This window comes from Sus scrofa, chromosome 9 (genome assembly GCF_000003025.6).
Source record: "Sus scrofa isolate TJ Tabasco breed Duroc chromosome 9, Sscrofa11.1, whole genome shotgun sequence".
NCBI lineage: Eukaryota > Metazoa > Chordata > Mammalia > Artiodactyla > Suidae > Sus > Sus scrofa.
The window spans coordinates 126,495,199-126,509,016 of record NC_010451.4 but is presented as its reverse complement, the minus strand read 5'-3'; positions in this window follow the sequence as shown (position 1 = coordinate 126,509,016).

The following is a 13,818-nucleotide window of genomic DNA, read 5'->3' as shown; positions in this document are numbered from 1 at the left end:
TGTGCCACAAGGGGGTTCCTACTATTGTTATTTTTTAATAAAAAGATATCTCCGTTTTAGCACAAAAAGAGAGCAGTAAGTTTGTTATGAGATAGTATGGCAGAAAACTTCCACTCCACCCTTCTTTAACAATAGAACATGGACATCCAATTAAGAGCTAGGTTTTTCACTTTTCTTGCGGCTAGGTGTGGCCATGTGACTAGGTTCTAGCCAATGATAAGTAAGCTAAATGGAAGGACGCCCTCCCCTCTGATCAACCCTTCTCCACTCCCCACTGGATGGAATGCAGACGTGGAAGTAGCTTCAGAAGCGGTCACATTAGACCACAGATGGAAGCTTCGTGTTGAGGATGGCGGAGCAACTAGACAGAGAAAGCCAAGTTCTTGCACCATGAAACTCTCAAATCAGCTGTTGTCTACTTCAGCTTGACTGTTCTGTAAGAAAGAAACTTCTGTCTTGTTTCAGACTGTTATTTTAGCCTTTGTTTAAGGGGCTAACGTGGTATCCTAACACAGAGGAAAGATTTGGGGAGCTTGGCCATTTATTTTCACTGGCTACTACCCAAATAGTCCAAGTGGAAGATTCAACGAAGATTTTTTTGGGTTAAAGGACAAAGAATATGTTGACAGTCAAGTAAATTAAAGCCAAAAATATGTTACCATAGAAATATGTGCAAACTCTTTTGCCATCCAATGAGTTTTTTCTTTGAGTCAAAAATCCAGTTATATAAAAGGAATGATTTGGCTTATTGCCTTTTTGACTCACTTCTACAGTCTATAGAAAGTTAGACTCAATGACTTTGGTTTAATTTTATTTTTGATTTAATCTTTGTCAATATATAGATTTCTTCATTGTCCTTGATGTTCAGGGATTTTTATAAACATGAATAAAGCTTCAAATTATAAAAATTACCTTGATATAAACTACATATAAATATACATGAACCAGTGTTTTACAAATTCTAATCCACTTGTATTACCTCTCTAAAATGATCCAGATACCACCAACTCAGCAATAAATTTTACGTTACCTAGTAAATACAGGAAGTCAATGATTTCTGTATCCACTTTAGAGGTAATGAACATGCGGAGGAGAAAGAAGCAATTGTGTCACAGAGGAGTGAATAAAGACCCTGGAGACCTACTGTAAGTCTTATATTGTGTGTGTGTGTGAGTGTGTGTGTGTGTGTACACATACACCTCCATATGTACATCTCCAGCATCCATTTCTTTCCTCCCAACAGCACCCAGATTTCCTTTGAGGGGAAGAGATCACTGAGCAGTGATCCATCCTATAAATCCAGATGCATGCCTCTATGGAAGCTGAGAAGACCAGATCCTTCCTGACCTCCCACTCACCCCAGCCAAGGAGCCGGCACGTGAGGAATTAGCCAGGCAGGTGCTCTCCGCTGGGCTTTTGAAACTTCAGAGACACAGGGAAACAGCAACGGCTCTGACCACACAAGTTTTCTGGAGTGCCCAGCCTGTTTCCAAGCCTTGCCCTCCAGCATCCCATCCACTCTGAGCACACCATCAGCACCATCAACCTTTGCTCCAATAAATATTTTTTAGCTTCATTTGCCAGAGTCAGTTTTTGTGAACAGTACCCAAGGGGCTCTCACCTCCATGAAATCTCTCACCACCACGTGACCCTGGTGAATAATCTCTTTCCCTGGTGAATAACCTTTGTTTAAAACCTAACTTTATGAAGAAAATACATATAAAATCATGTTGTAAAGTTTTACAGGGTACAGACATAGTTTTCTGTTGGCTATCACTCAAGAATTCAGTATATGGGTTTTATTTTTCTCCTTTTTCATTCTAAGATGTAAATATTTTCCATCCGAAATTTTAATCATATACTTCAAAACTTAAGTAATGTTTAATATCCTCAAATTATTCATTTTTATATACTAATTTCCATCGGTGAATGAATCTGTGTTCTTTCAAAATAATTCGTAAATACCATGATACAGTTTCTGCCTCATATTTTGTCTTTTCCACGCAGAGTCATAAACTGAAGTTGGGGGCCAGCTTAGTTGTTAAGACCAGTAACTCGTGGACACAATTATTTGCCTGTGATTTGCACAACTTTCCATTTTACACATCAGCCAAGCAGAAACAACTGGTTACCAAGCAACAACTTTCAAAGACCAGAAATAGAATACATAGAAGGCTGATTTTAAAAATAGTATACCGATATAATTAATCATATAAATTAAAGAGAGACCCAGACCCACAGTCTGGCTGTTTGCCCAGAATGCTTGTCATGAATATTGAGTTCATTAGGATAATGTGTGAGCTCCGAATACATCTGATTCAGTAATTCTTCAGTAATTACACTACCTTGTATTTTCTTCCAGTATCTTCCTCATTATTGAAAAACCAACAAGTAACATAGAAACCAGGCTTTTGAGGCAAATTCCCATAGAAAAACTACCAAAGTAGCACTTAGGTTTTGTTGAACCAAGTCATTGTTAATGTAGCACTAACATTCCTATTGCAATACTGTTCTCTTGGTTAAAACTCCATATTTCATGCCCTGGAGGACATACCCCATGCAGTTAGTAGTGGCTAAAACGGGGAAATGACTATTGGCTTTTTCTTCCATATTCTTTACACTGAAAATGTAAATTGCTAGTAGTCGAAGTGTATTTATTTATTTGTTTATTTTGCTTTTTAGGTCCTCACCCTTGGCACATGGAAGTTCCCAGGCTCGGGGCTGAATCAGAGCTGTAGCTGCCAGCCTATGCCACAGTCATAACCATAGCAACATGGAATCTGAGCCACGTCTATGACCTAAACCACAGCTCATGGCAACACCAGATCCTCAACCCACTGAGCAAGGCCAGAGATTGAACCCACATCCTCATGGATACTAGTCAGGTTCACTACTGCTGAGCCACAACGGGAACTCCTTTTCTGGGTGTTTATGAAGTGCTGGGCACTGTTCTAAGTTCAGAAATGTATTAAGTCCCACAGCATTCTCCATTTGGCAGTAAGGAAAGAATCCCAGAGAAGCTGTATAACTTGCTTAAAGTCATGCACATAGAGAGTAACAGAGAGCTGGGATTTAAGCTCAGGCGATTAAGCTCTAGTCTTCACCACTTCACTATTCTTCCTTTTTTTAAGTGTATGTTCACTGGTGTATGTTCATGCATTGCTTAAATACCCTTTTAAAAAATTATACCGTTTCAGGACACGCAGAACTATAATATATCTAGGTGCTCAATTCACTAGCATATTCTCCACCACTGGCTTTAAAGTTTTATATCAGTAGAAGCTAAGAGCATAACAGAAATAGAACAAGTGTACGAGGATCAACATGTGGGCTGATTTTCGTCAACAGAGAACTGAAATTGCGCCAATTCAGCTGAACCTGTGGCCACCTGCTATATTTATTCAAAATAGATCAAGCACTTACAGTAGTTTTTAAGGAATTGTTTTATATAAGTACCACTTCTGGAAATTGATTTTCTTCTCAAACATATATTTAGCAATTTTTTTCAATTGACTTAGTTAGTATAGGGGGAAAATAAGAAGAAAAAAGACAAATTATTTTTATTTGGAATCTTTGATAATAAATATCTTTTCATAGTAATTTCATCCTTTTTTCTGCCATTTAAATTTCTAGAATGGTATATATTGATAAAAACCCATGTTCTGGTGTCTGATTCTTTTTTCCTTCCTCTCTTGAGTTCAGTGTAGCAAAGATGAGTACTTACCAGCAATATAGGCAGAAATTATTTTCTCCTTCAATTACTCCCATTCAAGTAAAGAAAACCATAAGCCAGACCAAGGAAAGGACCACTGAAAATTTTGCTGAATAAAATCAGTTTAGGAAAGAAAAAAATCCCAAATGTATTTGTTTTGGGTTAAAACTTTTTTTTCCCCCATGTATTCATTCATTCATTCAATGTGAGGAAACCACTCTCGATGCCAGAGACACAGAAATGGAATGTACACACCCAAAACGCACATTCAAGAAGAGGAAGCAGATGCATAAACCTGAAATAATAGTTGCATATAAAAGTGCCAGAATGGAGGTAGGAAGGGGCCCTGGGGACCCATGTGATGATCGCCCCAGAAAATAGGAAGCAAGCAGGCTTCTATGAAAGGGTCTACATGGGAGCTGCATCTTGAAGCATGAGTAGAATTTTTCCAGAAAGAAAAGGAGCTGGAGTTCCAGAGTTAGAGTTAATAAAATGTGCCAAGTCCCAGAGAGATAAAAAGCTGTGGTACATTGAGGATGGTGAGAACGCCTGTACTGCAGGTTAGTCCAGGAGACAGGATGAGGCCAAGTGTTAAAGATTTTATGCACTAGGGTTAGAGTCCTTAGACTTTATCGTGAGGGCAATCCGTTGCTGACAGAGATGCTAGCAGACAGTGAAGCATGTTATAGACTGCAGCGATATAAAAATAAAACACACCTAAGGAAAATTGGGAGGAAAAAAGTATAACGACGACTGTCTGTCTAATTTCTTCAACTTCCATTGGAAAGATGTCAATAGATATATCTACATATCAGCCAGAAAACAGAGGCTGTCTACACTGTTTAGTCATTAAAGGCAATCACTAGACCTGCATATAATGCTAGAGGTAACAAATAGGAGACAAAAGACAGTAAGAGAGAAGATTCTATGAGCATTTTTCTCATCCCTTATAGCAGGAAGTCAGTACATATTGCCCAGAATTGATAAATCAAGAACAGAAAAGAGCAGCATAACTTAAAACAGTGGCCTCTGCAAATGGAGGCTTGGCTAGAATATACTTTTCTGCTGGTTTTGATACCTGGATCCCCCTGTATCAGGCACAAAAGGCAAAAAGAGCCTGGTTGCTCTTTCTCTTTCATCACTTTCTCCAAAAGGGGATTTATTATTGTGTTACCTTTACAAGGCAGCCTCTTACCTCCTCTCTCAGGAGAAAGTCTCCGAAGGGATGTTTATTATTTTCTGTTCTAGGGTCAGTCAGCCTTCAGGGGTATAATGACAAAAACGTCTTTACTCTATACATTAATGGTAAAATACAGACTCTTAAAGATTTCAGTGAGCTTAAAATAATTACTACTCATGTCACTTCTCTGCTCTAGATACAGAAAACCTAGGAAATAAGAAATGTAAAGCCTTTAATCATAGGTTAATTGAGAACAGACTATTAGTTATATCATAAGTGCTAAATTAAAACTTTATTGTTTTCTATTACTTCACCATTTTCCATGCATTTTAGTCAAGATCCATACCTTATCAAAACTGTCTTAATGGCTTATGATGAAAAAAAAAAAGACAAAAGGGTTTTAACTTTCTCTTAGAAATAGCATCTTTGTGACAAAATTCAAGCTAATTTTTTTTAAGCCACAGTTGAAAAAAATCAACAACCTGCTAGAAGATTATGCCAAAAAGGAAAGAGCCAGTATCCCTAAAAAAAGAGAAGGTCCCAGGATCCATCATTCCTCAGACAAAAAGAATGATATCAATTGCACTATGTGCAAAAAATTTAATATTTCTCATGGTAAGATCATCTACACAAAACATCAAGGCATAATTAATAAGTCTTTCCTCTCCTCATGCAAAAAAAATGGTATATATTTATGAGGCTATATTCTACAATACTTTCGAAGGTAGGAGTTGACTCTTGCAAGATCTGAGTTAGAAGCTCGGCTCTGACACTTAACTGGGTGGCCTTGGACAAGTCATTTACTCAAGTGTTGGTTTCTGAAGAACTAATGTAAAATGCTTTAACATAGAGTACAGCACAATGTTAGCTATTATTCTAATTATTTATTTACTTTCTAACTTTATTTTTTTTCAATTTTTAAATTTTTTATTTTTTGCTTTTTACGGCCATACCTGCGGCCTATGGAAGTTCCCAGCTAGGGGTTAATCGGAGCTACAGCTGCTGGCCTACACCACAGGCGCAGCAACTTGGGATCCAAGCTGCGTCTGCAACCTACACCACAGCTCACAGCATCGCCAGATCCTTAACCCACTGAGCAGGGCCGGGGATGACCACGTCCTCATGGATACTAGTCCGGTTCGGCTCCCCCTAGCCACAACAGGCACTCCCATTTTATTTATTTAACAGGAATATTTAATATTTTTTAAAGTACCTTTTAACACACATATCCCAGGTGGGTAGTTAACTTTTAATAAGGGACAAATCAGAATTTTGCTTAGTTAGATGTTAGAACTCCAATGAGGGACACCTAAACAGCGTTCTAGAGAAGGACTCACGAGGCAGGTTATAACATGACCCAGCCCATTGCTGGCAGCATGGTCTTCATTGGGGGCCACCTCCTCCTCAAGCGAAACCTCTTGTGAGAAGCGCCTTTTCATTGAGAAGCTGGTTTCTCACCGGTTTATGATTTGGTTTTCACCCACTAGAGTAAGAAGTGCGGTTATGTGACCCAGAGTAACTCGTCCAAAATGGCTTAGAAATCCAAACGCTAGCAGAATTTGTATCAGATAATTTTATCTAGCATGTTGATAATTCCAGGGTCATGCAGTTTTCTCTGGGCAGAAAATGGAGGTGATGGGGCAGAGGAAATATTCAAAATAACACACTCACATGCAGAAAAATACGTGACACGCGAGGTTGAAAATATTTACTATCTGTCCCTTTATGGAAAAAAAAAAATTGCCAACCTCTGATAAAGTCTAAACACTAAACTGAGAAATACTGCCTTAAAGATTTCAAACTATAAGCAATAAAATAAAAACCCTGATTTCTGCACAGCTAATAATGTGACCATATTTTTTTAGTCATGGTCCTGGAACATTGAATAGGAAAGAACATTTGCCTTCTCGCATCTATTTGCCTGAACTGTTTATATTTATAGATGAAATCATTCAAAATTAAACAGTTGGTTTATCTGGTGACCCTGAGTTGTCATTCAGGTCGAATCTTTTTATCATCTGTCCTGTCACTGGGGCTGGAACTCGGAACATGAACAGGAACTTTCCCGAAGCCAACAGCCCTCTGGGTCATACAGCATGAGGGTCATCGCCCAGCCGCAAAAACACCCCCAAGCCAGGAAAACAACTCAAAAGCTCTGAAAACCAAGTTTTTCCATGCTTTTGACGTCAAACTCATTTTTGTGGAAAAACCTGAATGCAACTGATATGGGCTGTTTGTTGTCTGAACCTACCCAATGTGAGTATTCATACTTCTCTGTGCGGAAGCACTGACATGGTTGGTCAGGTCTGCCTGCATTTGCGGAGTATGTAATGAAAAGTAAGCACATTCTACTTTCTAAAACCTGGGGTGAAAAGTTTGAATCCTGAACCCAGCTGGTCTAAAGGGTTTTCGATGAAGAAATGTGAACACCCTTCCATTTGATTACGACGACAGCAAAAGGGGGCTGTGTTCAGGGAAGTACCACAACTTTGAAATCCACAAAATTCTTTTCCCACATCGCTCCCACAGAATACGCCCTCTGATGTTTCAGTGTTGGCAAACAGTACAAGCCGAACACGTGTCCCACTAAACACGTAAATACATTCACTGGTAGTTTTCTCTTTTAAGGATTGTGCACACAGGAGTAATGTCAGGGTTACAGACACTGAATACAAACATGAGGACTCTTAAAGTGACACACACACTATTTCCGCTCCACTGTTACCACTCCCAATTTCAATGAATTTAAGTAAAAAAAAAAAATCACTTTTCAACTCCTACTATGTGCCAGGCAATAAGGTGGATACCTTAATGAACAGAATAGACATCTTCTTTTGTAAGAAAACAATGAGATCTGAAAGTGGAGATACAAGACGTATTACTGACTCATTCACTTATTCAACAAAGCAATTTATGAGCACCTACCACGAACCAAGCACTACTGCAGGTGCTGGGAATATAGCACCTACATAGGGAATCCTTATCATCAAAAAGCTGACCTCCTAGTGGAGAAAGATAGACACTAAGCAAAATAAATAAGCCAAATGAATTAATAAAAAAGCAGAAGAGAAAATAGGGAGTGCCAGAGCCAGGGATGTAATTCTTTTTTTCTTTTTATGGCCCCACCCATGGCACATGGAAGTTCCCAGGCTAGGGGTTGAATCAGAGTTGCAGCCGCTGGCCTACACCTCTGTCACAGCCATAGCAATGCTGGATCCAAACTGCATCTGCGACTTATGCTGCAGCTTGCGGCAGTGCAGGATACTTAAGCCACTGAGCAAGGCCGGGGATCAAACTCACATCCTCCACGGACACTAGTAGGGTTCTTAACCCACTGAGCTACAACAGTAACTCTGGGATGCAACTTTAAATAAGGCGATCAGAGAAGGTCTCACTGACAAAGGTGTCCCGTGAGAAAACTGGTGGGAATGACAGTGCCATGCAAATATTGCAGGTGGGAGGTGTTGCAGGTACAGAAAACAGCGAGCACAAAGGCCCTGAGGTAGGCGGGAAGCTGGCCAACCTGGAAGAATCACCAGGTGGTTGGAGCAGAGGGAATGCTGCGGGGCGGTTCAGGAATTAAACGGATGGTGGCAACATGACTGAAATTGAGCACATGGTTGGGGAATATAACATTTAGATTTTCATTTGTTGCCTGGGAGCCATCACAGTGGCAAGATTCAGTTTAGACCGCATGATGAGGCTTAGATGCTGAGATCTGGAAATGGTCAGTATTGACAGATAAAAATTTTTAACGATTTCATGCTAATTCATTCCATCACATGCTGCAATCATTTTATGTAATATTTGGGGGCAAAAATAGACTAAATACTTGGGGATGCATTTATACTAAAAATTTTCCTATGATTGTTGGAATTCACATTTAATTTGGCATTCTGTCTTTTATCTGGCAATTCTAATCAGTAGTCAAGTGCCCTGAGAACAGAGGCAGATACACCAGTTAGGACACAATGACAACAATCTAGGCAAGAGGTAAAATTAGTGTTTCACACGTGATTCCTTGCTTGACTAGGACAAATGCAAATTTTAAACTATAAAAGTGAATCAATTAACTTGGATTAGTTAGAGGCACATTAATGTTCTGTAGGGGTCCTCTTCCCTCAGGGTCAGGATGTAAAGCTGTGTGGCTTAGATTCTGGAGGGGCCCTGTCATCTGCTGTGACTCAGCTGGGAGCTGCAGTATCTCACAGAACACTTACCTCTGGAGAGGGAGTTAAGAGCTGACACCCTGCTGGGCTGTCCTAAAGGGACTTCTCCGTGGGAGGGAAGTTCTGTGTGCATCTTCCCTTCAACAGAACTTGTTTACTGTGCGGAACTTGACATGAAAATGAAAAGTGAAAGGCACTATTGTTGACACAGCTTTCCTTTAGAAACTGTTTTGTAAACCACACACATTTTTCAATACAGACTCATGCCTTGAGTAATCTGGCTTTAAGAATAAGCTGATGAAAAAAAACAAAATAAATGTAAATCCAACATATCAAAATTATTTCAAAATACATATTTTCTGCTTTTAGGCAGCTGCACTCTAACCACTCTAAAGTTTCACATATTATACACCATAAACTGAATTCCTCATGCATGATCTATCTTCAGCAAACATGGAAGACTCCACTGTCCTGGGGCATGACTCCAGAGGGCTCAGTTGTATACACACAAACACATTCTCAAAGTGGACTGGCAGATCCCACACTGACAGTTTGCTTGGTTTTTTGCAGATTCAAGTTTCATGATCAGATAAGTCTATAGTGGCAGAGGAATTTTTAAAAATCTGTTAAAGAGATGTGTCATAGAATGATGACTACATCTGTCATTTAACCATAGGACGTTCTCAGCACCCAGACTTGAACGTAACTTCAGTGAGGGCAGCAATCTTTGTCTGTGCTCTGCATGCCAGTGCAGCTCGCAAACAGGGGGCAAGGTGAAGAATCCATGGCAACAAATCCTTATGCTCAAGGGGATGCTGAAATCCTCCAAAGCTTTTCATTTCTAAGCCTGTTCAAGAGCAGCTCAGTAACCAAAGGCAGACACTTCAATACTTTCATTCACTCAATAAACATCTGTTGAGGACCAATAAAATGCCAGGTACTATGTTGGGCTCTGTGCTTCAATAACAGAAAAGCCATTCAGTTATAAACTGGAAGAACTACTTGTTTTTCCTTTAAAAAGTTCCCTTTAAAAAGGTGACTCTATGTACTCCAATGTTCATTGCAGCACTATTTACAATAGCCAAGACATGGAAACAACCTAAATGTCCATCGACAGAGGAGTGGATCCAGAAGATGTGGTACATACAATACACAATGGAATATTACTCAGCCATCAAAAAGAATGAAATACCAGCATTTTTAGCAACATGGATGGACCTAGAAACTATCACTCTAAGTGAAGTCAGCCATACAATGAGATACCAACATCAAATGCTTTCACTGACATGTGGAATCTGAAAAAAGGACAGACGGAACTTCTTTGCAGAACAGATGCTGACTCACAGACATTGAAAAACTTATGGTCTCCGGAGGAGATAGTTTGAGGGGTGGGGGGATGTGTTTGGGCTGTGGGATGGAAATCCTGTGAAATCAGATTGTTATGATCATTATACAACTACAGATGTGATAAATTCATCTGAGTAATAAAAAAATGAAAAATAAAATAAAATAAATAAAATAAAAAGGTGACCCTAGGAGTTCCCGTCATGGCTCAGTGGTTAACGAATCCGACTAGGAACCATGAAGTTTCGGGTTCGATCCCTGGCCTTGTTCAGTGGGTTGGGGATCCAGTATTGCCATGAGCTGTGGTGTACATTGCAGATGTGGCTCGAATCCCGCAATGCTGTGGCTCTGGCATTAGGCCGGCGGCTACAGCTCTGATTCGACCCCTAGCCTGGGAACCTCCATATGCCACGAGAGCAGCCCAAGAAATGGCAAAAAGACAAAAAAAAAAAAAAAAAAAAAAAAAAAAACAAACAAAAAAAAAAAGGTGACCCTAGATGCTATTATTTAAAAAAAAAAAAAAAAAGTATACCAAAAGCTACTGAATTGCATACTTTATTTTTTTATTTTTTGGCTGTGCCCATAGTACAAAGAAGTCCTGGGGCAGGGGACTGAACCTGAACCACAGCAGTGACAATGCCGAAGCCTTAACTGCTAGACCACCAGGGAACTCTCCGAATTGCACATTCTCAAAAGACTAAGCCTATGTGACTTATGTCTCAATATTTAAAAAGTGGGAAAAAAATAAACTATTAAAAGTTTAAAAAGTGGGAAATTTGAGTATAATTAGATGCTATTCCTATTATATCCAACAGGATAGAGGCAGTAAAACTCATTTTTAATTAGTAAAAAACTACAAATTGTCAAGCTAGCCTACATTATCAAAAAATAAGCAATATAGTTTTTAAAATTTAAAAATGAAAAATGAGTGTCTAGGAGTTCCCATTGAGGCTCTGTGGAAATGAACCTGAATAGTACCCATGAGGATGTGGGTTCAATCCCTGACCTCGCTCAGTGGGTTAAGGATCCAGTGTTGCCATGAGCTGTGGTGTCAGTAACATGCAGCTCAGATCTTGCATTGCTATGGCTGTGGTGTAGGCCAGCAGCTACAGCTCTGATTCAACCCCTAGCCTGGGAACCTCCATATACCACAGGTTCGGCCCTAAAAAGCAAAAAAAAAAAAAAAAAAATCAGTATCTACTTTTAAAGTAAAAACTGATTTGTTACTACTCGGAATAAATAAATAAAATGACTGATATAAGAGAAAAGAAAAGCAAAAGGTAGGGAGATTCTCTGAAATGAAGAGTTTTTCTAGATTCTTGGCCAGTTTTTTTTTTCTTTTTTTTGGCTACACTTGAGGCATATGGAAGTTCCCAGGCTAGGAACTGAATCCAAGTCACGGGTGTGACCTACACAATAGCTTCGGCAACACTGGATCCTTAACCTGTGCCTCCTCAGTGACCTGAGCCACTCTAGTTGAATTCTTAACTCACCATGCCACAGCAGGACCTCACCCAGCTATTTTTAAAAGGAACTAATTTTCTTAATACTTGGAATAATTGGTAAGAGTCTGTATTTTTTCTTCAATAAAAGCTATTTAAGGGAGTTCCCGTCGTGGCGCAGTGGTTAACGAATCCGACTAGGAACCATGAGGTTGCGGGTTCAGTTCCTGTGTTTGCTCCGTGGGTTAACGATCCAGCGTTGCCGTGAGCTGTGGTGTAGGTTGCAGACGCGGCTCGGATCCTGTGTTGCTGTGGCTCTGGCGTAGGCCAGAGACTACAGCTCCGATTAGACCCCTAGCCTGGGAACCTCCATATGCCGCGGGAGCGGCCCAAGAAATAGCAAAAAGACAAAGAAAAATAAAATAAAATAAAAAAATAAAAGCTATTTAAGAGCTGTTGAAAAAAAGAAACATAAAATAAAACAAAAGGAGGAGTTCCTGTCGTGGCTCAGCAGAAAAGAATTTGACTAGGAACCATGAAGTTTCGGGTTCCATCCCTGGCCTCCCTCAGTGGGTTAAGGATCCGGTGTTGCCGTGAGCTGTGGTGTAGGTTGCGGATGCAGCTCAGATACCGCATTGCTGTGGCTCTGGTGTAGGCCAGCAGCTGTAGCTCCGATTAGACCCCTAGCCTGGGAACCTCCATATGACATGGGTGCAGCCCCAAAAAGACAAAAGACAAATAAATAAATAAATAGCTGTTGAAAGTTTTATCCTACTTTGTAAATTCCAAAAAAGACATTAAAAAATTGTTCTATGAATTAACAAGTCATTGTTTCATTAATTACCATATCTAATTAATATATTATGAAGATATCTCTAAGTAAATCAAACTGCTTCATGAGATTATCTAAAGTCCAAATGGAGTATCAAAGAAAAAAATCATTTATGATACTTGTTAAAAGATAGTAAGGAAGATTTTTTATTTAAGGGGGGCTATGACAATGGGGGTTTTTGAGTAGGGAAGATAGATTGGCGCCAAACACAGGGGAATGCCGAGTGGGGGGGTGGGGGGGGCCATGAATGGAAAGATAAAAGAAACATGAAGATTCTGGCTCACCTGACCTAACAGGAATCTTGCTGCAGGCAGGCCAAGGGGATCAGATGTCACCCAGGGGCTGGCGGAAGATGAGGACTTTGATGAGAAATGGTCTATAAAAGCTAAGGGTTCCTTTCTTCCTTTATTATTATTTTTTTTCTTTTTATGGCTGCACATGCAGCATATGGAAGTTTCTGGACCAGGGGTCAAACCAGAGCTGCAGCTGCCGACCTACACCACAGACACAGCCACACCAGATCCAAGCCCCAACTACAATCGATGCCAGCAGCTTGCAGCAATGCCGGATCCTTAATCCACTGGGCTAGGCCAGGGATTGAACCTGTATCCCCATGGATACTATGACGGGTTCTTAAAAGCCATGGAGCCACAATGGGAACTCCGGGTTTCCTTTTTAAAATCTTCCTCTTAATTCACCTACTCAGCTGACCAAGTCTTATGCAACTAAGAACACCTTTGTGGTAGGGGGGGATAAACTAAGCTAATTTAGGCATTAAGAGGATCTCGGTCTAATTCCTGAGTCTTCTGCTACGGAGCTTTGGATGGCATAGTTAATTACCTGCGATAAGGTCTTCAGGAAGACAAACTTAGGTAGCTACACTGGCTGGTGCACTGCAAATACTCATCAAACTTGCAGCCAAAGTTAAGGAGAGCAATCAGACCTAGCAATTGGGGTATATAAGGGGGGTTGAGGTGGTGGTCTTCAAACTGGGGTGCCCATAACTTAACCGAAGAATACACACATGAAAATGTTGGAGGGGTTCATAGACAGGGATTGTTTTAACAGAATCAGTGTTCAAATCCTGAACTCTCATAACACTGGTATACGGAAGAGAACACTCCAGGGGTCTGTGGTTC